The sequence below is a fragment of the Oncorhynchus kisutch genome, linkage group LG5 (assembly GCF_002021735.2).
Source record: "Oncorhynchus kisutch isolate 150728-3 linkage group LG5, Okis_V2, whole genome shotgun sequence".
In the NCBI taxonomy this organism is placed as follows: domain Eukaryota; kingdom Metazoa; phylum Chordata; class Actinopteri; order Salmoniformes; family Salmonidae; genus Oncorhynchus; species Oncorhynchus kisutch.
This window is the reverse complement of record NC_034178.2, coordinates 13,047,251-13,075,227: the sequence shown is the minus strand read 5'-3', so window position 1 is coordinate 13,075,227 and position 27,977 is coordinate 13,047,251. Positions and strand designations below refer to the sequence as shown.

Below are 27,977 nucleotides of genomic sequence, written 5' to 3'. Positions count from 1 at the left end.
CTTGACATGCCTCACCTGTCAGGTGGATGGCTTATCTTGGTAAAGGAGAAATGCTCACTATAAAAAGGACGTAAATACATTTGTGCACAACATTTAAGAGAAATACGCTTTCTGTGCGTCTGGAACATTTCCGGGATCTTTTATTTCAGCTCATGAAACCAAGACTTCATAAGTTGCATTTATATTTTCTTCAGCATACATGATAAGGGCTTGTGTTTCATACCCAAATTAAATGTAAGCTCACATCTGGACTAAAAAGCATGGTCAATTAATTATTACTTTACTACTTATTACTACTTTTATTTAAAGTGAATTTGTATTTATTTTAGACAGCGCTTTTTTAGTCCAGGCTAGGCTTAATATGGATCTGGGGAAACTCACCAATACTGTGCTACTATTGTATATACATGAAGCCACTCACAGCCACGCCCCTCTTCTCCAGCTCCTGGAACACGGCTGCGATGGGGACCGAGAAAGAGAGGGAGAGTTGGCATCCTCGTTCCTCAGGGTGGGAGGGAGTGATGATATGGACGTGGGGCTTGTGAGGCTAGGCCTCGTCCTTGTTGTAGTAGTGCTGGATCAGACACTCCAAGTAACCCGTCAGAAGTCTGGACTTCTTCCTCAGAGCTGCCATACTGGTCATAGCAAAGACCTGGACGTAATGGCAAAGATTGACAACTTAACAGTTATTGCCAGGGCTGGAGTCAATCCCATTTACAATCAGAAAGTAAACAAAATTCCAATTCCAAATTCTCCTAATTGAAAAGCATTGAAGAGAATTTACATTTCAGTGTACTTCCTGGAATAGAATTGACCCCAACCCTGGTTATAACAACAGTTACAACCTTTTACAGGTCACTTGTGAAATTCCATGATTTGAGAGATGAATACGAACTTGTTCTAATATTTGCTGTATGAAATCGATATGAAAAACCCAAACTGGGTCCAGTCACCTCTAAACTAGCTTGCAGTGGACACACCAGCAGGATGGGTTGGTTTGATAGCCGAAAGCCACTTATACCAGGTAGTAGATCCATTTCTATGGTAAGACCAAAATGTAGGATGTTTTCTGTAATACCCTAATATGACCAGGAGATGTCAGTGTAAATCAAGCTACATGGGTATCTCTGCTTAGAGACCGACAGCGCCAATTCGAAACAGCATTCTGCAATGTGTCCCAGTCTAGGGAACAAAATGAGAACATAATCACAAATATGTTGATACCATTATCCACGCGGAACCTTGTTTTCAAGTCATGTCCCCACCATCCCGTGAGCCTGAGAGAGAAAGTAACAAGTAGTTAAAACATAACAAGAGTCCACACGTAATATGAACACAAATCTGAGCTGTACTGCACCGTCATACTCACGCAGGCTTGACTGTACATGCATTCTTCTCATGGATAAAAGCTCCAGCCAGTCCACCAGCTCCAGAATTCACATACTACACGTGAATACAAAAATGAACTTTTATCTACAGTATTCAAGTCCAAGGATAATCTACAATATTTGAAATGGGCATCGATAACAACTGCAAGACCATCCTTGTTGGCAATATTAAGCTAGAACAAGACCATTTCTACCCCACATATTGTGTGGTCTTCCTGTGTCAGCAGGTGTTGGACAGGAAACAGAGTGAAGCCACTGCCAGCAGTTCATTTTGCCCTTGATTTCTCCACACAAACCCCAATGCTGACCTTGTAGGAGCACCAGCAGGCAAAGTCCACTCCCCAGTCATGCAGCTTCAGCTCTGCATTGCCCACTGCGTGTGCACAGTCGAATCCAACGTAGCAGCCCTGTGGGAAGAGCAAAAACGCACTGTCATGCCAGATGCTAAGGGCAGCAGGCCGGAGCTGTGCAGTCAGGACGCATCAGAGGCAGTTCATCGGCGTGTCTGTTTGTTTGTGTGTGCGTGTCTTTTTAAGATAAACTTCATAAATGATTAATGTACTCCTATTGGGGGTATTATTGTGTGGATCATTAGGACTCTAAGTCTGGCTGTTTTGATTGCCCTGCTAAATGTGACAGAGAGGGAAGGCTTCCCCCTGTGTGTGTGTGTGTGTGTGTGTGTGTGTGTGTGTGTGTGTGTGTGTGTGTGTGTGTGTGTGTGTGTGTGTGTGTGTGTGTGTGTGTGTGTGTGTGTGTGTGTGTGTGTGAGAGAGTTGGTTTGACATCTCCTGAGTGCCATCATTTATATTTCCTTGTCAACACTTGCATGAGGTGAATGCAGACAAATCCTGCGAGCCAATCATGTCAAATTGTTACACATCCCTGACAACAGAGGACGCTGTTGGAGCAGCTGTTGTCAGACAAAATGCTTTTTTGTTTTAAATAACATGCTTCATTACCTTAAAAGCCAATGTTAATAACAACATTATAGAATAGAAGCATGACTATACACAATGGATACAATGGCCTTTATCCACTATAAATAGAGGCTGAATTAGGAATTCAGAGGAGCCCCTCTAAACCTAATCCAAGCTTCATGTTCACATCCTGGTTCAACCCTAACCTCAACCACAACCACCGCTTCATATCCACATCTTGGTTCAACACTAACCCTAGCTTCATGTCCACATCCTGGTTCAACCCTAACCCTAGCTTCATGTCCACATCCTGGTTCAACCCTAATCCTAGCTTCATGTTCTCATCCCTGTTCAAACCTAACCTCAACCACAACCACCGCTTCATATCCACATCTTGGTTCAACACTAACCCTAGCTTCATGTCCACATCCTGGTTCAACCCTAACCCTAGCTTCATGTCCACATCCTGGTTCAACCCTAATCCTAGCTTCATGTTCTCATCCCTGTTCAACCCTAACCTCAACCACAACCACCGCTTCATATCCACATCTTGGTTCAACACTAACCCTAGCTTCATGTCCACATCCTGGTTCAACCCTAACCCTAGCTTCATGTCCACATCCTGGTTCAACCCTAACCCTAGCTTCATGTCCACATCCTGGTTCAACCCTAACCCTAGCTTCATGTCCACATCCTGATTCAACCCTAACCCTAGCTTCATGTCCACATCCTGATTCAACACTAACCTTAGCTTCATGTACACCTCCAGGTTCAATCCTAACCTTAGCTTCATGTACACATCCCGGTTAAATCCTAACCGTAGCTTCATGTCCACATCCCGGTTCAACCCTAACCCTAGCTTCATGTCCACATCCCAGTTCAACCCTAACCCTAGCTTCATGTCCACATTCCAGTTCAACCCTAACCCTAGCTTCATGTCCACATCCCAGTTCAACCCTAACCCTAGCTTCATGTCCACATCCCAGTTCAACCCTAACCCTAGCTTCATGTCCACATCCCAGTTCAACCCTAACCCTAGCTTCATGTCCACATCCCAGTTCAACCCTAACCCTAGCTTCATGTCCACATCCCAGTTCAACCCTAACCCTAGCTTCATGTCCACATCCTGGTTCAACCCTAACCCTAGCTTCATGTCCACATTCTGGTTCAACACTAACCCTAGCTTCATGTCCACATCCTGGTTCAACCCTAACCCTAGCTTCATGTCCACATTCTGGTTCAACACTAACCCTAGCTTCATGTCCACATCCTGGTTCAACACTAACCCTAGCTTCATATCCACATCTTGGTTCAACCCTAACCCTAGCTTCATGTCCACATCCCAGTTCAACCCTAACCCTAGCTTCATGTCCACATCCTGGTTCAACCCTAACCCTAGCTTCATATCCACATCCTGATTCAACACTAACCCTAGCTTCATGTCCACATCCTGGTTCAACCCTAACCCTAGCTTCATATCCACATCTTGGTTCAACCCTAACCCTAGCTTCATGTCCACATCCCAGTTCAACCCTAACCCTAGCTTCATGTCCACATCCCAGTTCAACCCTAGCCTCAACCACAACCCTAAGCCAAACTTTGCATAACCCTAACCTCAACGACACGTTCAATCCTAACCCTATCCTTGGTTTCTCCTATTGTTTTCTTCAAAACCTTAAAATTGCTGGAGTTCGGCTCTGTCTGTTTCTCCTTTTGACCCAATGTGCAGGAACCCGGTTCCTGGTAGCTTCAGACCAGTTTTTTTTTCATTTGGCATTTTTTTATGATTCTACAGATAACAGGCAGAACAAGTAGAGGGCAGAACACACACCAAATCAAACCCACCACATGCTCTAACAGAGCCCCACCCCAAAACCAGACATGATATACAATGAGTAATATAATCAAATCGTAAAAAAAAAAATACAAAGAGCTAAGAAAAAACTATTAAATAATTATACAAATTCTAATTTGGGTTGGTTTATGGAGTTAACTGGGTGAAATTAGCTGGTCCATGTCTTCTGCAAAAGATAGGAAAGGTTGCGAGATTTTCGAAAATGTAATTCCAGATCCCCTAACGGAGTAGCATATTTTCTCTAGCTGGAGATGTTGCATAACTTCCTTTATCCAATGTTTAAAAGTAGAAGGAAACCCATCCTTCCACTTAAATAGTAGATGACGTCTAGCTAGAAGAAAAGTAATAGAACTTTTTAGAGGGGCCTCCTGTGGTACCACTCCATAGAACTGTTTTGAGGGGCCTCCTGTGGTGCCACTCCATAGAACTGTTTCGATGGGCCTCCTGTGGGGCCTCCTGTGGTGCCACTCTGAATAATGCAAAAAAAGACAGAAGGTTCTATAGGTCTCTCCAGTATCTTAGAAAACGTCTCTCAAATTGATATCCAGAAATGTCAATTTCGGGCCTGCCCAAAACGTGTAATAAAGTATCAGGAGCCTGCTTACATCGGTCACAAGTGGGATCTATTTCTGGTCTAATCTTGGATGATTTTGCCTTTGACCAATGCAGCCGATGAACTGTTTTAAATTGAATTACAGCAGGTCTTAGACATATAGATGAAGAATGTATTCTCGAGGCATACTCTGCCAAGTTTTGTCTGAAAGTTGTTCACCTAAATCCTCTTCCCATTGGTTCTTCAAAGAGTTCAGGAAGTCCAGATTGTGCGAGTTTAATAACGTATAGACAAAGCTTATGCCTCCTTTGATATGAGGGTTTAAAAATAGAATCTAGAAGGGAGGTAGGTGGGAGAGACTCCAGCCCAATTTAACCACGGATTATAAACAAAGACTTCACTTCTCTGTCGCAATGTAGTGACAGTATCACAGTTGACGCCAGAGAGCAGTGTTCCTCTCTTGACCGTCTAAATTGAACCTACATAAAACACCATCCAGATCATGTTGGAGTACCCTCTAAGAAGGCATGGGACCATAAAATAGATTCAGCCGCAGGCCAATTTTTTCATTGATCGGAAAATAATTACAAATAATTTGTAGACTACAAATTGACCGCAAGAAGCCCAAATAGAGATAATATTTGACAAAAACATTAAAAGAATTGGGGCGGGTAGTGTTCTCCTGGCATCTGCCAAACTCAGATTCGTCCGTCGGACTGCCAGATGGTGAAGCGTAATTCATCACTCCAGAGAACGCGTTCTCACGCAGTCCAACTGCAGTGAGTTTTATACCACTCCAGCCGACGCTTGGCATTGCGCATGGGGACCTTAGGCTTTTGTGCTGCTACTTGGCCATGGAAAGCCATTTCATGAAGCTCCTGACAAACAGTTATTGTGCTGACGAGGCAGTTTGGAACTTGGTAGTGAGTGTTGCAACCAAGGACAGATGATTTTTACGCATTTCAGCACTCGTCGGTCCCGTTCTGTGAGCTTGTGTGGCCTACCACTTTGCGGCTGAGCCGTTGTTGCTCGTAGACGTTTCCACTTCCCAATAACAGCCATTACAATTGAATGGGGCAGCTCTAGCAGGGCAGAAATTTAACAAACTAGGCCTCCCGAATGGCGCATCGGTCTAAGGCACTGCATCGCAGTGCTAGCGTCATCACTACAGATGCGGGTTCGATACAAGGCAGTGTCGCGACAGGGAGACCCAGGAGACGGCGCACAATTGGCCCAGTTTCGTCCGGGTTAGGGGAGGGTTTGGCTGACTGGGTTGTCCAATGGTTAAAAGGAGACGCCTGTGTCGGGACGGGGGCATGCACGCTGACACGGTCGCCAGGTGTATGGTATTTCCTCCGACACAATGGTGTGGCTGGCTTCCATGTTAAGAGAGCAGTCTTAAGAAGCAGTACGCCTTGGCGGGGTTGTGTTTCAGAGGAGGCATGGCTCTCGACCTTCGCCTCTCCCGACTCCATACGGGAGTTGCAGCAATGGGAGAAGACTACCTACCAATTGGATATCGCGAAATTGGTGAGAAAAAGAGGTAAAGAAAATATGACGGTGCCACGATGATAGTCATTGAGCACTTCAGTAAGGCCATTCTACTGCCAATGTTTGTCTATGGAGATTGCATGGCCGTGTGCTCAATTTTATGTCAGCAACAGGTGTGGCTGAAATAGCCAAATCCACTCATTTGAAGGGGTGTCCACATACGTTTGTATAACAGCGGGGGGTGAGGGGGGCGTTGTGGAACCCTGCTCTACGGTGATTTGTAAAGGGTTTAGAAGTAGTTAAAAGACAATCAAGAATGAATTCAAAAGTTGAAATACCATTTCCCAAAAAGACCCACCCCTTTAAAAACACAAATGTTAGGGTCTCAGTGCAGGTGAGAAAAAGACACTGAGGAGTGGGTTCTAAAGTCGTCCTTTTACCTTGTTCTGCCCAGCGTTGCTGATGGTGGCCATATCAAAGAGCTGTCCGGTGTAGTACTGCACTCCACTGGACCACCGCAATGGAGTCTCCCTCCTTTTCTATCGTGTCCAGAATGTCCTCTGTTCTCAGCACCTCCTCGCCCTGACAGGGAGAAAACAGTTGGTCAGGGTATAGAAATGTAGAAATCACGGCAGTTGGTCAGGGTATAGAAATGTAGAAAACAGTTGGTCAGGGTATAGAAATGTAGAAAACAGTTGGTCAGGGTATAGAAATGTAGAAAACAGTTGGTCAGGGTATAGAAATGTAGAAAACAGTTGGTCAGGGTATAGAAATGTAGAAAACAGTTGGTCAGGGTATAGAAATGTAGAAAACAGTTGGTCAGGGTATAGAAATGTCTCTTTTAATAACCGTTCATAAACTCTCTCTCAACACTCAATTTGACTCTTTCTACTTCAATGTCCTTAGGTACCTTGAAAAGGTGCAAATAAAAAAAGTTATTATTTAAGTCCTATTGCCCCAAAAGGGATTATAGAAAGAAAAAAATGAAGACTAATTTTACCGGTCTGGCCTTCATCAGCAGCATGCTCTGCTTAGGGTCATATCCTTTCAACTGGATCTGACATTCCACAGCATACTGAAGAAATCACACATGAACATGGTAAAAAAAATATTTTAAAAAAGTGGGCCAATTTACCCCCACTCTCCTCCACCAACACAGAGACAACAGATACAATGTGGTGGGAATAACAACAGTGGACTATTCTATTACAACAGGATAAATGATGAAGAGTAGGCCCTGCACACTCACGTATTATACAACTGTCAGAGATGTCTTTTTAGGGCAAAAACATGAATTATGGTTGAAACGCAAATGACTTTTGAACACAAAATGACCTGCAGTCATTACACCAACATCCTGTCGGTTGAAAACAAGTTATGTGTCGTTGGAATTACTCACATTGTCTGAGGGGAATGCCTTGTCCTCAAGAAGGATTTTGTGACGTTTTGCTGTAGGTTTGTAAAAAGACAACTGCAAAGCAAATATATAACATGTTGTTTATGTAAAGTCTCGGTATATAATGCGTGTTTACGTTGGAGATATGTATAAAAGTTTGACATTATCTTACCAGCAGAATGTGCAGATTAACCGTTAACCCGTTCATCAAGGCAACCTCCTCAGCTTTAGCCCCTGTTCGTAAGTAAACACACAGGTGTGATTTAATTCCCATTGCTCTGACATAAGTTTACAAAACACCTTTTTACCTAATAGCATTTAAGCAATCATAAAACCTACATTTTCCACACAAAAAAAGACATCCGAGGAGCATAACAGCCTTCGGTTGTTTGGTTTGGCTGTACTTTGCTCACTGCAATTACCCTTTAAAACCAGTCACAGATCGGAGGTCTCTGTCATGAATCATCAACAGTCAGACAGAACGATAGTTAACTATCAGAATTACCTGACAATTTAACCATGAATGTCGTGAGAGCTGGAGATTACAGGCTTTTAACGGTGCTGTGTGAAAAAGGGAACCATGACGACCGCGTATTGGATCCCTTTGGTCGCACTTCAGTGCAAAAAGCCTGTAAAGGTGCCGACCTGCATCGTTAAATAGCCCCATCTCAGCCCTAGCTCATGTTAACTGTTATGATCATACGACGAACATAGAATGTCGAATGGTAATGCATTGTATTTGATAATGCATTGGACATGTGTTATTGTATGAACTTACCAACCACATTAGCCATGAGTCCCTCTATATTGTTCTCCGCCCAGGCCCAAGGTCGAGAGCCTTGCACATGGCCGTGAACCCCCCTGCAAGACAGAACACAGAGGAACATCACGACAATACTCACAGCTACAAGGATAGGATACACATTTCACAGATAAAAGCTAGGACAATTACATTAAAAGAGAAAGAGGTTCGGGGGGGGGGGGGGGGGGGGGGGCTGAGCTGATTCCGTGTCATAAAGCAGACATTGGGGGAAACAACTTACATTTTAGCCCATTTATCCAACTCCTCGTCGATGTACTTCTTGGCCATTTTGGGCTGGAGGCCAAGTGAGTTCCCCACAAAGTAAATGCATTCCTTGGTGCCATCCACAAGCGTAAGGTCAGCTAGGGTAACATTAACAGTGCATTAGCACAATCGATCCACACATGTTCACTAAGAAGCTTCCCTGCATTGTTCAAATCACGGCATACTTCTTGGCCCCAGAAAGAGGCTTTGTTACACAGTTGAAGAATATGTCATTAAAATGATTCAACTTTCAAACACTTAGCTAAATGAAAGTGCTTTGTCATCTCCATTATTCAGCTCAACCCAAATTTTGTAGGCATCTCTCTTCCGGCTGCAATATTTTCCGACCACATTATACCTGACCAGGCAGGCCGTTTCCTCACTGTATGTAGGATCTTGTAGACCTACATGTATAGGCAGGGCAAAACCATTTTTGGTGATTTCTGGTATACCGTATCATCAAAATAAATAAATCCCAGCACATTTTCAGACTCATTCAGCAGTTTTTACCTGATTAAGTACAATAGCATTGAGAATTCATATTGAAATTTCCATTTACAATACTGTTCAAAAGTTTGGGGTCACTTAGACATTTTGTGTTTTTTAAAAGAAAAGCACATTTTTTTGTCCATTAAAATAACATCAAATTGATCAAGAACAATGTAGACATTGTTAAAGTTGTAAATGACTATTGTAGCTGGACATGGCTAATGACCCCAAACTTTTGAACGGTTTGTATATACCGAAAACATACGTTGAAAATTACGCTGTCGCTGCTTCTTGATGACAAGACATTGATAAATAGCCCAATGTCAAGACAGTTTTAAAGTGTCCAAATCAATAACCAATATGCAGAAACAGTTTGTGATATATTGAAAACCTATAATGTACTATCTACACAGTGCCATGAAAAATGATTTGCCACCCTTTTAGATTTTCTCTATTTTTGCTTCTTTATTTTTTTCAGCATTTTTTTATACTGAATGTTATCAGATCTTCAACTAAAAACTAATATAAGATGAACATGAGTTTACAAATAAATACAAATATACACATTTTCTTTAATTAACAAAGTTATGCAACACCCAATTCCCCTGTGTGAAAAAGTAATTGTCCCCTTACACTCAATAACTACTCGTACTGACTAGAGGTCGACCGATTATGATTTTTCAACGCCGATACCGATTATTGGAGGACCAAAAAAAGCCGAAAACTATTAATCGGACATTTTTTTAAACATTTATTTGTAAGGACAATTACAACTATACTGAATGAACACTTATTTTAACTTAATATAAAACATCAATAAAATCAATTTAGCCTCAAATAAATAATGAAACAGGTTCAATTTGGTTTAAATAATGCAAAAACAAAGTGTTGGAGAAGAAAGTAAAAGTGCAATATGTGCCATGTAAAAAAAGCTACCGTTTAAGTTCCTTGCTCAGAACATGAGAACATATGAAAGCTGGTGGTTCCTTTTAACATGAGTCTTCAATATTCCCAGGTAAGACATTTTAGGTTGTAGTTATTATAGGAATTATAGGACTATTTCTCTCTATACCATTTGTATTTCATATACTTTTGACTATTGGATGTTCTTATAGGCACTTTAGTATTGCCAGTGTAACAGTATAGCTTCAGTCCCTATCCTCGCCCCTACCTGGGCTCGAACCAGGAACACATCGACAACAGCCACCCTCGAAGCATCGTTACCCATCGCTCCACAAATGCCTCGGCCCTTGCAGATCAAGGGGAACAACTACTCCAAATCTAAAAGCGAGTGACGTCACCGATTGAAACGCTATTAGTGCGCAAGCTGACGTTTTGACCGCATCGAATTGGAGGGAATTCCACGTGCTTTTTTACCTCAGATTGGTGATGTTAGTGTAACAGTTCTAAAGTCAATGACACAAAATCAATTGCTTAAAACATATCAGTCTTTAGTTTTGTACTGTTGATATTAGAGGTCGACCGATTAATCGGAATGGCTGTGCCGGGTGGAGATTATAACAGAACATGGCCAAGATGTTCAAATGTTCATAAATGACCAGCATGGTCGAATAATAATAAGGCAGAACAGTTGAAACTGGAGCAGCAGCACAGTCAGGTGGAAGTTGAAACTGGAGCAGCAGCATGGCCAGGTGGACTGGGGACAGCAAGGAGTCATCATGTCAGGTAGTCCTGGGGCATGGTCCTAGGGCTCAGGTCAGTTGAAACTGGAACAGCAGCATGGCCAGGTGGACTGGGGACAGCAAGGAGTCATCATGTCAGGTAGTCCTGGGGCATGGTCCTAGGGCTCAGGTCCTCCGAGAGAGAGAAAGAGAGAATTAGAGAACGCACACTTAGATTCACACAGGACACCGAATAGGACAGGAGAAGTACTCCAGATATAACAAACTGACCCCAGCCCCCCGACACAAACTACTGCAGCATAAATACTGGAGGCTGAGACAGGAGGGGTCAGGAGACACTGTGGCCCCATCCGAGGACACCCCCGGACAGGGCCAAACAGGAAGGATATAACCCCACCCACTTTGCCAAAGCACAGCCCCCACACCACTAGAGGGATATCTTCAACCACCAACTTACCATCCTGAGACAAGGCTGAGTATAGCCCACAAAGATCTCCGCCACGGCACAACCCAAGGGGGGGGCGCCAACCCAGACAGGATGACCACAACAGTGAATCAACCCACTCAGGTGACGCACCCCCTCCAGGGACGGCATGAGAGAGCCCCAGCAAGCCAGTGACTCAGCCCCTGTAATAGGGTTAGAGGCAGAGAATCCCGGTGGAAAGAGGGGAACAGGCCAGGCAGAGACAGCAAGGGCGGTTCGTTGCTCCAGAGCCTTTCCGTTCACCCTCCCACTCCTGGGCCAGACTACACTCAATCATATGACCCACTGAAGAGATGAGTCTTCAGTAAAGACTTAAAGGTTGAGACCGAGTTTGCGTCTCTGACATGGGTAGGCAAACCGTTCCATAAAAATGGAGCTCTATAGGAGAAAGCCCTGCCTCCAGCTGTTTGCTTAGAAATTCTAGGGACAATTAGGAGGCCTGCGTCTTGTGACCGTAGCGTACGTGTAGGTATGTACGGCAGGACCAAATCAGAGAGATAGGTAGGAGCAAGCCCATGTAATGCTTTGTAGGTTAGCAGTAAAACCTTGAAATCAGCCCTTGCTTTGACAGGAAGCCAGTGTAGAGAGGCTAGCACTGGAGTAATATGATCAAATTTTTTGGTTCTAGTCAGGATTCTAGCAGCCGTATTTAGCACTAACTGAAGTTTATTTAGTGCTTTATCCAGGTAGCCGGAAAATAGAGCATTGCAGTAGTCTAACCTAGAAGTGACAAAAGCATGGATTAATTTTTCTGCATCATCTTTGGACAGAAAGTTTCTGATTTTTGCAATGTTACGTAGATGGAAAAAAGCTGTCCTCGAAATGGTCTTGATATGTTCTTCAAAAGAGAGATCAGGGTCCAGAGTAACGCCGAGGTCCTTCACAGTTTTATTTGAGACGACTGTACAACCATTAAGATTAATTGTCAGATTCAACAGAAGATCTCTTTGTTTCTTGGGACCTAGAACAAGCATCTCTGTTTTGTCCGAGTTTAATAGTAGAAAGTTTGCAGCCATCCACTTCCTTATGTCTGAAACACATGCTTCTAGCGAGGGCAATTTTGGGGCTTCACCATTTTTCATTGAAATGTACAGCTGTGTGTCATCCGCATAGCAGTGAAAGTTTACATTATGTTTTCGAATAACATCCCCAAGAGGTAAAATATATAGTGAAAACAATAGTGGGAACAATACGAGTGAACACGGTTGGCAAGGAAGCCCGGGAGTCAGACCCAAAAATTTCTTGGGGGGGGGGGGCTCACAGGGAGTATGGCTACGCCAGGTAGAAGACCTGCGCAAACTCCCTGTGCTTACCGGGGGGCTAGAGAGACCGGCAGGCATCGTGTTATGCAGTGGTGCGCACGGTGTCCCCAGTGCGGGTGCATAGCCCGGTGCGGTATATTCCACCTCCTTGTATCGGCCGGGCTAGAGTGGGCATCGAGCCAGGTAAGGTTGGGCAGGCTCGGTGCTCAAGAGCTCCAGTGCGCCTGCACGGTCCGGTCTATCCAGTACCACCTCCACACTCCAGCCCTCCGGTAGCAGCTCCCCGCACCAGGCTTCCTGTGCGTGTTCTTGGTTCAGTACCACCAGTACCAGCATCAGGCCTACAGTGCGCCTCGCCTCTCCAGCGCTGCCGGAGCCTCTCTCCTCTCCTGCGCTGCCGGAGTCTCCCGCCTGTTCAGCGCAGCCAGAGCCTTTCTCCTCTCCTGCGCTGCCGGAGTCTCCCACCTGTTCAGTGCAGCCAGAGCTGCCAGCCTGCGTGGAGCAGCCAGAGCTGCCAGCCTGCGTGGAGCAGCCAGAGCTGCCAGCCTGCGTGGAGCAGCCAGAGCTGCCAGCCTGCGTGGAGCAGCCAGAGCTGCCAGCCTGCGTGGAGCAGCCAGAGCTGCCAGCCTGCATGGAGCAGCCAGAGCCGTCAGCCTGCATGGAGCAGCCAGAGCCGTCAGTCTGCATGGAGCAGCCAGAGCTGTCAGTCTGCATGGAGCAGCCAGAGCCATCAGTCTGCATGGAGCAGCCAGAGACGTCAGTCTGCATGGAGCAGCCAGAGCCGTCAATCTGCATGGAGCAGCCAGAGCCGTCAGTCTGCATGGAGCATCCAGAGCCGTCAGTCTGCATGAAGCAGCCCGTGCCACCAGTCTGCAAGGAGCTGCTAGTCTGCACGGAGCTGCCAGTCTGCACGGAGCTGCCAGTCTGCAAGGAGCTGCCAGTCTGCACGGTGCTACCAGTCTGCACGGAGCTGCCAGTCTGCACGGAGCTGTCAGTCTGCACGGAGCTGTCAGTCTGCAAGGAGCTGTCAGTCTGCAAGGAGCTGCCAGTCTGCACGGAGCCGCCAGAGCTGTCAGTCTGTAAGAAGCCGCCAGAGCTGTCAGCCTACATGGAGCAGCCAGAGCCGCCAGTCAGCATGGAGCAGCCAGAGGCGCCAGTCAGCATGGAGCAGCCAGATCTTTCAGTCTGCCAGGATCCGCCAGACTCTTCCAGATCTGCCAGACTCTTCCAGATCCGCCAGTCAGCCAGACTCTTCCAGATCCGCCAGTCAGCCAGACTCTTCCAGATCCGCCAGTCAGCCAGACTCTTCCAGATCCGCCAGTCAGCCAGACTCTTCCAGATCTGCCAGTCAGCCAGACTCTCCCAGATCTGCCAGTCAGCCAGACTCTTCCAGATCTGCCAGTCACCCAGACTCTTCCAGATCTGCCAGTCAACCAGACTCTTCCAGATCTGCCAGTCAACCAGACTCTTCCAGATCTGCCAGACTCTTCCAGATCTGCCAGTCAACCAGACTCTTCCAGATCCGCCAGTCGGCCAGGATCCGCCAGTCAGCCAGGATCTGTCAGTCAGCCAGGATCTGCTGAAACCACCAGCCAGCCAGGATCTGGTAGATCTACCTACCTGCCTGAGCTTACTCTCACTCCTGAGCTTACTCTCACTCCCGAGCTTACTCTCACTCCCGAGCTTACTCTCACTCCCGAGCTTACTCTCACTCCCGAGCTTACTCTCACTCCCGAGCTTACTCTCACTCCCGAGCTTACTCTCACTCCCGATCTTCCCCTCAGTCCCGAGCTTCCCCTCAGTCCTGAGCTGTCCATCAGTCCCGAGCTGTCCATCAGTCCCGAGCTGTCCATCAGTCCCGATCTGCTCCTCAGTCCAGTGGGGTTCTGGGTGAGGACTACTAGGCCACGGTCGGCGGCGAGGGTGGACTATCCAGGGACGCGAGGAGAGGGGACAAAGACATTGACTGAGTGGGTTCCACGTCCCGCGCCGGAGCCGCCACCATGGACAGACGCCCACCCGGACCCTCCCTATTGTTTTGAGGTGCGTTCGGGAGTCCGCACCTTAGGGGGGGGGGGGGGGTTCTGTCACGCCCTGGTCTAAGTATTTTGTGTTTTTCTTCATGTATTGGGTCAGGCCAGGGTGTGGCATGGGGTTTTTGTATTGTGGTGTGTTTTGTCTTGGGGTTTTGGTGTGTATGTATTGGGATTGTATTGGATTGTATTGGGATTGTAGCTAGCTATCTGGCAAAGTCTATGGCTGTCTGGAGTGGTCCTCAATCAGAGGCAGGTGTTTATCGTTGTCTCTGATTGGGAGCCATATTCTTTGAGTTTGTCGTGGGTGATTGTCCTTAGTGTCTTTGTTCCTGTCGCTGTGTTAGTTGACAAGTATAGGCTGTTTCGGTTTATTGTTTTTGTAGTGTTTGTTTTACGTTTGTTTGATTAAACATGGATCGCAATCTACACGCTGCGTTTTGGTCCGACTCTCCTTCACCACACCTAGAAAACCATTACACTTGTTCAGGGGCAGAACGACTGATTTTCACCGTGTCAGCTCAGGGGTATCAATCTTGCAACCGCACAGTTAACTAGTCCAACGCTCTAACCATTGCACTCCACGAGTAGCCTGCCTGTTACGCGAATGCAGTATAAGCATAGGTAAATTGCTAGCTAGCATTAAACTTATCTTATAAAAAAACAATCAATCATAATCACTAGTTATAACTACTAATCCAGTTTAGCAGGCAATATTAACCAGGTGAAATTGTCATTTCTTGCGTTCATTGCACGCAGAGTCAGGGTATATGCAACAGTTTGGGCTGCCTGGCTCATTGCAAACTAATTTGCCAGAATTGTACATATTATGACATACATTGAAGGTTGTGCAATGTAACAAGAATATTTAGACTTAGGGATGCCACCCGTTAGATAAAATACTGAACGGTTCCGTATTTCACTGAAATAATAAACATTTTGTTTTCGAAATGATAGTTTCCGGATTCGATCATATTAATGACCAAAGGCTCGTATTGTGTTATGTTATAATTAAGTCTGATTTGATAGAGCAGTCTGACTGAGCAGCAGCAGGCCCGTAATCATTCATTCAAACAGCACTTTTGTGCGTTTTGCCAGCAGCTCTTCGCAAGCACAGCGCTGTTTATGACTTTAAGCCTATCAGCCTAATGGCTGGTGTAACCAATGTGAAATGGCTAGCTAGTTAGCTAGGTGTGCGCTAATACTGTTTCAAACGTCACTCGCTTTTAGATTTGGAGTAGTTATCCCCCTTGCGCTGCAAGGGCTTTTGTGGAGTGATGGGTAACGATGCTTTGAGTGTGGCTGTTGTCGATGTGTTCCTGGTTTGAGCCCAGGTAGGGGCGAGGAGAGGGACGGAAGCTATACTGTTACACTGGCAATACTATAGTGCCTATAAAAAATTTACACAGCTGTACATTTCAATGAAACATGGTGAAGCCCCAAAATTGCTCTCGCTAGAAGCATGTGTTTCAGACATAAGGAAGTGGATGGCTGCAAACGTTCTACTTTTAAACTCGGACAAAACAGAGATGCTTTTTCTAGGTCCCAAGAAACAAAGAGATCTTCTGTTGAATCTGACAACTAATCTTAATGGTTGTACAGTCGTCTCAAATAAAACTGTGAAGGACCTCGGCGTTACTCTGGACCCTGATCTCTCTTTTGAAGAACATATCAAGACTGTTTCAAGGACAGCTTTTTTCCATCTACGTAACATTGCAAAAATCAGAAACATTCTGTCCAAAAATGATGCAGAAAAATTAATCCATGCTTTTGTCACTTCTAGGTTAGACTACTACAATGCTCTACTTTCCGGCTACCCGGATAAAGCACTAAATAAACTTCAGTTAGTGCTAAATACGGCTGCTAGAATCCTGACTAGAACCCAAAAAATTGATCACATTACTCCAGTGCTAGCCTCCCTACACTGGCTTCCTGTCAAGGCAAGAGCTGATTTCAAGGTTTTACTGCTAACCTACAAAGCATTACATGGGCTTGCTCCTACCCATCTCTCTGATTTGGTCCTGCCGTACATACCTACACGTACGCTATGGTCACAAGACGCAGGCCTCCTAATTGTCCCTAGAATTTCTAAGCAAACAGCTGGAGGCAGGGCTATCTCCTATAGAGCTCCATTTTTATGGAATGGTCAGCCTACCCATGTGAGAGACTCAAACTCGGTCTCAACCTTTAAGTCTTTACTGAAGACTCGTCTCTTCAGTGGGTCATATGATTGAGTGTAGTCTGGTCCAGGAGTGTGAAGGTGAACGGAAAGGCTCTGGAGCAACGAACCGCCCTTGCTGTCTCTGCCTGGCCGGTTCCCCTCTTTCCACTGGGATTCTCTGCCTCTAACCCTATTACAGAGGCTGAGTCACTGGCTTACTAGGGCTCTTTCATACCGTCCCTAGGAGGGGTGCGTCACTTGAGTGGGTTGAGTCACTGATGTGATCTTCCTGTCTGGGTTGGCGGAGATCTTTGTGGGCTATACTTGGCCTTGTCTCAGGAGGATGGTAAGTTGGTGGTTGAAGATATCCCTCTAGTGGTGTGGGGGCTGTGCTTTGGTAAAGTGGGTGGGGTTATATCCTTCCTGTTTGGCCCTGTCCGGGGGTGTCCTCGGATGGGGCCACAGTGTCTCCTGACCCCTCCTGTCTCAGCCTCCAGTATTTATGCTGCAGTAGTTTGTGTCGGGGGCTAGGGTCAGTTTGTTATATCTGGAGTACTTCTCCTGTCCTATTGGGTGTCCTGTGTGAATTTAAGTGTGCTCTCTCTAATTCTCTCTTTCTTTCTCTCTCTCGGAGGACCTGAGCCCTAGGACCATGCCTCAGGACTACCTGACATGATGACTCCTTGCTGTCCCCAGTCCACCTGGCCGTGCTGCTGCTCCAGTTTCAACTGTTCTGCCTTATTATTATTGGACCATGCTGGTCATTTATGAACATTTGAACATCTTGGCCATGTTCTGTTATAATCTCCACACGGCACAGCCAGAAGAGGACTGGCCACCCCACATAGCCTGGTTCCTCTAGGTTTCTTCCTAGGTTTTGGCCTTTCTAGGGAGTTTTTCCTAGCCACCGTGCTTCTACACCTGCATTGCTTGCTGTTTGGGGTTTTAGGCTGGGTTTCTGTACAGCACTTTGAGATATCAGCTGATGTACGAAGGGCTACATGAATAAATTTGATTTGATTTGATATAACAACATCCAATAGTCAAAGGTATATGAAATACAAATGGTATAGAGAGAAATAGTCCTATAAATACTATATTAATTACAACCTAAAACCTCTTACCCTGGAATATTGAAGTCCCATGTTAAAAGGAACCACCAGCTTTCATATGTTCTCATGTTTTGAGCAAGGAACTTAAACGTTAGCTTTTTTACACGGCACATATTTTACATGGCACACATTTCTTTCTTCTCCAACACTTTGTTTTTGCATTATTTAAACCAAATTGAACATGTTTCATTATTTATTTGAGGCTAAATTGATTTTATTGATGTTTTATCTTAAGTCAAAATAAGTGTTAATTCAGTATTGTTGTAACTGTCATTATTACAAATGTAATAAAAAAAAATAAAAATAATAATAACAACAAAAAAATCGGCCGATTAATCGGTATTGGCTTTTTTGGTCCTCCAATAATCGGTATCGCCGTTGAAAAATCATAATCGGTCGACCTCTAGTTGATATCCTATGCTGGGTCGTGATTCCTTAAAGTTAACAGAAAAAGTATTTGAATTGTTTATTACCCTTTTCCACGGTGGCAGCCTCCTAAAATCAACATCCGGCCATTGCAAAACATAGGTATAAGCCCTGTACACGTTCTTGTGTAACCAACCAGGTATAGGTTAAGTTTCCGTGTGGCCTTTGAGTCGTGTTAGTTTAAACAGCGCTACTCCCAAACGTTTGCCCCCTGTTCTATTGATTTCAGCGTGATATCGAACAAATTATTATTTACAAGACGACCTAACCCGGCCAAACCCGGACGACGCTGGGCCATACTGTACATACTGTCCACATATTTTTTTTTACCTTTATTTAACTAGGCAAGTCAGTTAAGAACAAATTCTTATTTTCAATGATGGTCTAGGAACAGTGGGTTAACTGCCTGTTCTGGGGCAGAACGACAGATTTGTACCTTGTCAGCTGGGGGGTTTGAACTTGCAACCTTCCAGTTATTAGTCCACCACTTACTTACAAGGAGGGAGTTCTGCAACTTTTGGTAATAGAAACTGTTCACGTAGATGCTTTAGTTCGTCGTGATTGTCCAGATATGTGGCTACTTCATTCGATGTCTGGCTGCATCCCAGCAGAGTAGAGACACGCTCCAGAATCTTGCGCGGAGAGTTGACGTCAAATGGGTCCATTACTGAAGTTGAAAAAAGGAAAATGATTTAGAGTAATATGCAATTTACAAATAGTTCTCAAACAAATCTAGTCCTACAGTATGTATATTATCGACACAGGCTATATACCCACCTCAAATATTTTGACAAGTTGGCTAAATTACATTTACGCACTCACGAAACCACTGCCTGCATTCCAAAGTTCAATACATTCAACTATGACAATTCAAAGTGGAGAAACAATGAAATAATTAGGTAATTACCAGATAAAGCAAGTATTTCCTCATTTCAATTGAATATATCCCAGTCTCTTTCACCAGTTTGAGAGTTAAAATGGAAACATTCACAAGTGCTCTTCACCCCTCTGTAAATATCCGAAGTTAGCTAATCATTGACCTCAAAGATAAACTCACCGGTGAGGTTGACTTCATTAATTCCTGTCTAGGGTACTACATGTCATTTTCTAGCTTTATTATCGATACTGTAAACAATATGGGTGAAGAAGAAGCACTATGTAGATCTACTTCCTTTATAGACTGTCGTGTTATTTTTCATTACAACCAATAATGTTGTTCCTACTTTCGATTGGGCAGAGGTACGTGGTGACGGGAGGTCATTGAGGCGGGAAGAACACCGTTGCTTGTATTGTATCTAATTGGTTGAAAGACCACGAGTCAGCATGTCAGTAATAATGTTTAATAATAATGAAATGGCTATCACAACGTCTGAAATTAAATTAATAATATCCTAAGTGCAGCCACAACGAGAAGTGCATTTACCCTATGCCTGTCATCACAATCTTAGTGATTATATTTCTATTGCAAAAATCCTTATAGGCCGACTGGAGTCTTCTTGTTCCATCCAGATCAGCGCGATTGAATCATGTTCGCGCCACCGGACAGGCGCACTCTGTCAATAAATAAATAAAATGACTTTCAATTACTCACCAAGTGTTGTTTTGTAGAAGGACGATGCGGCTGTTGTTGTGGTTCAGTGCAAACGAGTCGTAATCTTCTGGACATCCAGGGCCTTGGTTCTGTCTGCGTGTATGGACAAGGCAGTCGAGGATTTAACCCAGTATTTCATTCTGTATATCATGATGCGTGTACTTAGCATTTCTAGTACTATCTGAGATTTTCTGTGAAACTGTTTTTGTCGAATTTGCCTATGACCTGTAAAAGTTCAAGGAAGTTTCCCTGGTTGACAGCCATGTGATATACTCTCTGTTCTCTCGGGCTAGTTTCGAATGTCCATCACTTAGAGCATTGCATATTGTTGAGCCAGACTCTTTCTGAATAGTCCACTCATTCCACGCTGTCATTGCATATTTATGCTCCACACTAGCATCGTGTGTCAGGAACGAACTTGTCCCCTTCGTCCAGTTTTTCTGGTAGCCATCGTGGGTAAATGCCGCCTTCTCTCCACCATGGTTTCCTGGACGTTGAAAGTGGCGGCATGCAAAGCAGAAAGCACGGTCCTTTGAAATAGAATATTCCAGCCATGTGTAATCCTCGTACCATCTACGATTGAAGTAGCGATCCTGCTGTCCAACTTGTGTGGCTGGATAACGCCGAAGAAGAGGGCGCCTTGGTTCTTCAACAGGTGACTGGTTTAAATTAGAGGGAGCGGTGGCCAGCAGCGACGAACTGCTCTCTCTCTCTCTCCTCTCTCTCTCTTTCTTCTTCTTCATTGGGCCCCTCGGAGACAGGGTCTGGATTTTCATTTTCTACCCGCACTCTTCTCTTGATCAGAAAACGGTCCATCGCAACGGGGCGACTGGCTAGCTAGAAGTTAGCTCACATAACGTAGACTAACGTGCGCGAGCGGATAGAGAATGGAGTCAATAAAGTGATCCACCTTTCTTGCAAGTTTACAATAGACAACACAATGCTTAATATTCCTACTTATTAGTGTACCATGGTATTCCATGGAAAGCTGGTGGAAGTCTCCTGATGGTGCCTATTTAACCTGTCAGTCTATAGGAGTTGAGTGTTACCCATCTTAATTCACAGTGGACATTTCCTCTGCCAGTCCTAATTAGTTAATGAATAGAAGGAATCAGCACTGAGCCTACAGGGAGCTAGCTGCATTATCAATTTAGAGAGAGGAGTTTCAGCATGAAGACAAGACAACGTTACTATATTGAATAATATCTCAACTCCAATCTTCACCACATTTCCCTAGCCCTTATCCATCTTTAAGATTACCACTGACATACAGTACCAGAGGAGAACATTTACATCATACAGTAGCTATGTTGAAAGAGCTGATTTTCAAATTCATGGGCAGGAAACATATAGATGTAACCCAGACTTAATCTATACTGATTTAGCTATTCAGAAGCAAAATACTAATAAAAAGATTTCAACAAAAAATAAACACAAAATATTAAATATTTACTAAATGTACAGGAGCTCTTTGCCTCGGCGACCTCACAGCGCCATGTCAAAATGTGCAGAACGGCATGAGATTAGCTATAAAACTGCAAAGGTTTCTCTCTGCCTCATGGCCTTGCGCTACACCACTGCATGCATCCCAATGGTAGACCGCCTCAAACAAATCATCCCCTTCAATGCTGCAGACAGCAGGAGTTGATCCTTGGCTTAACAGTGTCATAGCAAATAACCAGTCTTCCGTTAAGTCACCAGTCATAAAGGGAGGTCGAACACAAACCATTCAAAGCGTCATAATAAGCCGTTGCATATTTCTTTCACTTCTGCATATCATAAACGGCACATTTTGGACGTTTAGTTTTGCTTTAGGAGGGATATCTGTCTGACAATTACATTTAAAAAGTCTCATGTACGAAGTAGCCAATTCTGAAGAAGGAGAGGTTGAGCAAGAAGTTGGTTCCATCCCACCTTAATTCCTTGTAAATAGCGCACTACTTTTGACCAGAGCCATATGGGCCCTCATCAAAAGTAGTGAACTGCATAGGGAATAGGTTGTTTGTTGTAGTATACAATGGAGCTGTCCCAGAGGTAACCTTGCTGCTTTTTTTTCTTTTTTCGCTACAAACAAAACGGCTCTTCTTCAAACAAGCCCAAGCATCTCACATTGTAACAATATCTAAACTCACCATACACATGTATTGATCCTTTATCTATACATCTTCACAATACAATTGAAAGTAAATCTTGTACTTTTTTTTTTTAGAGCGCATCCACTCTTCTCTATCTCCCCCACTCCATTGCCGTCTACTCACACAGATAACTGTATTTTGTTTCAATGTCGGCTATATTTTGAAGGTCTTGGATAGCTTGTACTGTAGGTTGGGATCTGACAAGTGCTGACCTCCATGGTTTTAATGGACTCTTCTGTGGCTCATTTGTAAGAAGAGGGGAGCTCTCTGCTGCTGCCTCTGCTTTGTGCTGGGACAGGTCTCCAGGGCCCTCTTCTTCAGAAACATGGAGGACAACACATCTTTATGGGCTACATGACCTCTTTACTGAGCACTATTGACTGGTTGTCAGCTAGCCTTCTAGACAATGGTGCGGGAATTGGTCTCTCTTATTGTGTTTTGTCCTCTCCTTTTCATCTTCTCTCTCTCGCTATCTTTCACTCTCTCTCTCAATTCAATTCAAGGGCTTTATTGACATGTTACCATTGCCAAAGCAAGTGAAATAGATATTAAACAAAAGTGAAATAAACACTAAAAATGAACAGTAAACATTACACTCACAGAAGTTCCAAAAGGAATAAAGACATTTCAAATGTCGTATTATGTCAATATACAATGTTGTAGCGATGTGCAAATAGTTAAAAGTACAAAAGAGAAAATAAATAAACATAAATATGGGTATTTACAATGGTGTTTGTTCTTCACTGGTTGCCCTTTTCTTGTGGTGACAGGTCACAAATATTGCTGCTGTGATGGCACACTGTGGTATTTCACCCAGTAGTGAAATACTGGGTGAAATCTCTCTCTCTCTCTCTCTCTCTCTCTCTCTCTCTCTCTCTCTCTCTCTCTCTCTGTGTTTCTGTGTACATGAAAAGAAAGCCCTGTAGGGGGCAGCGAAGTACCACACACTATTCATTTGGATGAACATGATCATAAGGAATCTAAAATATCACATAAGCCAAGCCAGGACAAGGGAGTGGAAATTCATCTTAGGGTGAGGATACGCTGCAAGTCTAGAGAAGCTGGGTACATTAGCCTTCCACAAGAGCGTCTGGTTGTGTGTTGGATGTCATTTCTAATTTCAGTACTTCATCTCTGTGATTGCCCAGGAGGGGGTGGAGAAGGCCCTTGCACTCTGGACCTGTCTGTCTTCTGACTGAGACTGTACTGTAAGCTCCACTGGTGTGGCTCTGGCTCCACCAGTGTAGTATAAGACAGTTAGCAAGGCAGGCAGCAGCTGCTTCTGTTCATCCACTATGCCAGGGGACTGGAACACTCAGCTAGCTAACTCCCTCCTAGGACACTGACCTCCTTTGTGGTGCTCGATTGAAATTCAGGAGCCTGCCCCCGTACCCGTACCCCAGGCCCAACACAAGTCTGTAAACAATCAGGGGCATATGGGTGAGGAATGACAATCTCTGAAAACTGAAAGATGGGATGAGATGGGATCCCTGGCTGTGATCCCACTCTGAGGGTGTCTCAAGGGGAGTGGGATATGCAAAGAACACATTTCCATGTCCACACACTCGTACAGGTTATCCACTTGTGCATGCAGTGAAACAGGACAAATATAAGCACCCCCTATTTGACATTTGACACACACACACACATTGCATGGACATACAGTGAATGGTTTTGCAATTACAATACATTATTACATCCATATTAGGTGGGTGTATTTTATCTGTGTTGTTAGGCTGCCCCTGGCCAGCATATTCCATATTTGAAAAAGGGCATGGAGAGTGGGGCTGCCACAGTCTAATAGAGAGAATGGAGGGACCATTCGTTCTGCATCTCCTCAGGGGAAACCAAACCAGAGAGATCAGACAGTGGCTGAATCACTACAGTTTAAGATTTGGCAGGCACAGTGGTGGGACTTGACTGAGAGGAGACGAAAGGAGAGGAAACAAATTATTACTTTTAACGGACTAAAGAGGGTTTCATATTCATAGAGAAGAGAAGAAGCCCGTTGTCACTCAGATTGCTGGACTAAATCAGAGTTTCCCGAACTTAGTCCTAGGTCGTTTTCATTGTCCCCTGTTCATGTTTTTTTGGGGGGGGAGGGGCAAAGCCGAGTTTAGACAGTGGTGGAAAAAGTACTCAAAAGTCATACTTGAGTAAAAGTAAGGTTACCTTAATAGAAAAGTGAAAGTCACCTAGTAAAATGCTACTTGAGTAAAAGTCTAAACGTATTTGGTTTTAAGTATACTTAAGTATCAAAAGTAAATGGAATTTCTAAAAATGTACTTAAGTATCTAAAGTAAAAGTATTAATAATTTCAAATCGCTTATATTATGCAAAACAGACATCACAATTTTCTTGTTTTTCATTTATTTACAGATAGCCAGGGGCACACAACAACACTAATTTAATTGACAAGCAAAGCATGTGTTTAGTGAGTCCGCCAGACCAGAGGCAGTTGGGATGACCAGGGATGTTGTCTTGCTTGATAAGTGTGTGAATTGCACCATTTTCCTGTCAAAATGTAACAAGTACATTTGGGTGTCTGGGAAAATGTATGGAGTAAAAAGTACATTATTTTCTTTAGGAATGTAGTGAAGTAAATGTAAAAGTTGTTGAAAATATAAATAGTAAAGTAAAGTACAGATATCCCAAAAACGACTTAAGTAGTAGTTTTACTTAAGTACTCCACACGACTGAGTTTAGGAAACCCTGGACTAAATGGATTACTCTTCTGGAACACGTTATCCCTTTAAAAGTGCTGAGTTTTGTGTACCTCAATATTCTAAGAATTGTCAGTAATCTTACCGACAATTCTTAGAATACACTACTGTAGATTAATTTGAAGAGATATGCATGTATGCAATTCCCTACTGTGAATTAAATTATAGTCTCTCTCTCTCTCTCTCTCTCTCTCTCTCTCTCTCTCTCTCTCTCTCTCTCTCTCTCTCTCTCACGAGAAACATCGTCACGTTTACAAATGAGAGGACAGGCTATGTAATGTAGACCCTCAGTGTTGAAAAGTGATAGAAACATTATCTCCCTGTACGGATAGCTCTACCTCCCTCCCGCCTTCCTCCCCTCCTACCTTTTCTATCTCTCGCACGCTTTCACAGTGTCCTCCACTCGCTCACATACAGCTGGGAAGAGGTAAAGGTAAAACGCGAAGGTTTGCGTGACAAACGAAGTGGCTTTCTACAGTTGACATTTCTCAACGTTATAACCGGACCAGGACGTGAGTGAATGAAGTGCTGCGGCCAGTTTTAGATCCGCAACGATGTCTGACTTTATTTTAGCTTTTTTGACCATATCGGGATTATTTCAAATTGCTAAAATGCTGACAACTGCGGATGCAGATCAAGGTAAAAACAAGTTCATGTTGTGCTATTACTGTCGAAAAGCCATCTATTCGTATCATATCATCATCACATCACAATCATAGATTTCCAAAATAATTTTATGACCTTGTCCTTGGCTTTTTGTCACGTAGGCCTGTGTGTTATGTTGTTTAGCAAGGCTTGTTACAAATATCTGAATTACAAATCTCTGAATTAAGTGTGTGATGTGCACTGTCGCTAATAATGCGAATTCTGATGGAAGTTTTTGTATGCCATTATTATAGATAACATGCACGATGCAGAAGATGAACAGAAGTCTGCTCTATTCATCCTGTGATTTAACCCAAATAACATGATTATTTGATATTGTATAATTGAGCATTAGGTAGGCTACCACTTTCCTTTTGTTGTTTTAACTTTATAGCCCACCCACATTAAACATTTTGTTGCAAAGCCGTAACAACACGGGGTTGTTCAAATAGATGTATAACAGATGGGAATGAATTCATAATTGATTGATAATGTTTCGGGCTATATGCAGTTGAAAATGTATCAAAGAAAAAAACAATCACGCAAGAAAAACAAAGGTATCAAATACTCAAATACATGTATATCTGCTCAACATCAGTATGTCAACTAAGCTACTGGCTACTGGTTAAATGAAATCCATCTGGTCAGCTTGTTCATTACATGCTCATCTGTTTAGCCTGCCTGACCAATATAAACCTCTGAAATATGGGCTAGGCTACTGCGGGAAGAAGACCTTACATCCAATAAACACTAGATTGACCTTAAATGACCAACATCATTACAGTTTATCCACAATCAACAGTTTTATAAAGGTAATCCAATATTGACACCCCATTGCTGCCTTAGCAAATACAAATAGCATCTTAATGATAGAGAATATGGAGTAAACGTACTCAGACAGAGATAGATGTGTTCGTTGTATACATGTTTTTAATGGTTGGCAGAGGTGATACCACAGATTGTTTTTAAATGGTATGGCAAAAAAAAAAAACTGTGACCTGGTCAGGTAAAACTCTGGGTACTATTCGTAGGCTGTGACCAAATATTATTATTATAGATCGCTTCCCTTATCATCTGTGCTATGACTATAGGGTTGGGTTTTTTCTTGTCGGGTTATGTGAATTGGAAACACTCCTGGCCTAAGGTGGATCAAACCCGTTCTAACTACCACAAACAAGCCTTGTTGTTTTTCATTCTGAATCTGATATCTAAAGAGCCAGAGACAAACAACTTACATTGGACAACAAGGGCCAGTGACACGAAATCTCACAACAAAATGTGGAAAAAGTCAAGGGTGTGAATACTTTCTGAAGGCACGAGTACTCTGTAGTTTACTATAGCAGGGCTGTGTTATGCAAAAAAAATGTCACAATGTCTTTAAATGTTAATTTCGCTCTACACACACAATGTTAATCAGTAGACTTTGAAAAATAAATATTTAAATTAAAAAATATTGTAATTTGATGTCATAAAACCTTTTATTTGTTCATCTGATTACAGTGCTCTTCTGCAATGATCCATTCTGTAAGCTTTATTTAAGGCATGGTTCCATGTAACACTATACATGGTAGACTTTGTAACAAGGCAGGGAGGGTTACATTGAACACAATTCTTTATGTCATAAGTCATAAGTCATCATTTTGGGGCGGCAGGGTAGCCTAATGGTTAGAGATTTGGACTAGTAACCGTAAAGGTTGCGAGTTCAAGTCCCCCAGCTGATAAGGTACAAATCTGTCATTCTGCCCATGAACAGGCAGTTAACCCACTGTTCCTAGGTTGTGAAAATAAGAATTAGTTCGTAACTGACTTGTCTAGTTAAATAAAGGTGAAAAAAATAAAACCTCTGGCCCACCAAAGGTTGGTGTTCACTGTAGGAATTGATTGACTTTCAAATTCATTCATTAAATCAACTACTTTCAACATTTTAATTGAAAATAATATCCCCCATTTGTATTTCACTCTATTCTAACCAAACCTGCATTACCAGTTCATAACAGTAGGTGTCACTATGCTCTAGATATAAAAAAAAAAGCCGATGTCATGATGCCTGCTTGTCTCTGTATTTGTGAAAGTTATGGTGGTGCTAGACATACGGTTGAAGTCGGAAGTTTACATGCACTTAGGTTGGAGTCATTAAAACTTGTTTTTCAACCTCCACAAATTTCTTGTTAACAAACTATAGTTTTGGCAAGTCAGTTAGGACATCTACTTTGTGCATGACACAAGTCATTTTTCCAACAATTGTTTACAGACAGATTATTTCACTTATAATTCACTGTATCACAATTCCAGTGGGTCAGAAGGTTACAACACTAAGTTGACTGTGCCTTTAAACAGCTTTGAAAATTCCAGAAAATTATGTCATGGCATTAGAAGCTTCTGATAGGCTAATTGACATCATTTGACTCAATTGGAGGTGTACCTGTGGATGTTTTTCAAGGCCTACCTTCAAACTCACTGCCTCTTTGCTTGACATCATGGGAAAATCAAAAGAAGTCAGCCAAGACCTCAGAAAAAAAGTTGTAGACCTCCACAAGTCTGGTTCATCCTTGGGAGCAATTTCTTAACGCCCGAAGGTACCACGTTCATCTGTACAAACAATAATAC

At 43.5% G+C, this 27,977-nt stretch overlaps 1 pseudogene; it reads right to left on the bottom strand.

Annotated features, from left to right (window-relative positions):
* Positions 1 to 114: 114 nt before the first annotated feature.
* LOC109890437 (kynureninase-like) lies at positions 115 to 20,620 on the bottom strand (annotated as a pseudogene).
* Between the last annotated feature and the right edge of the window lie 7,357 nt (positions 20,621 to 27,977).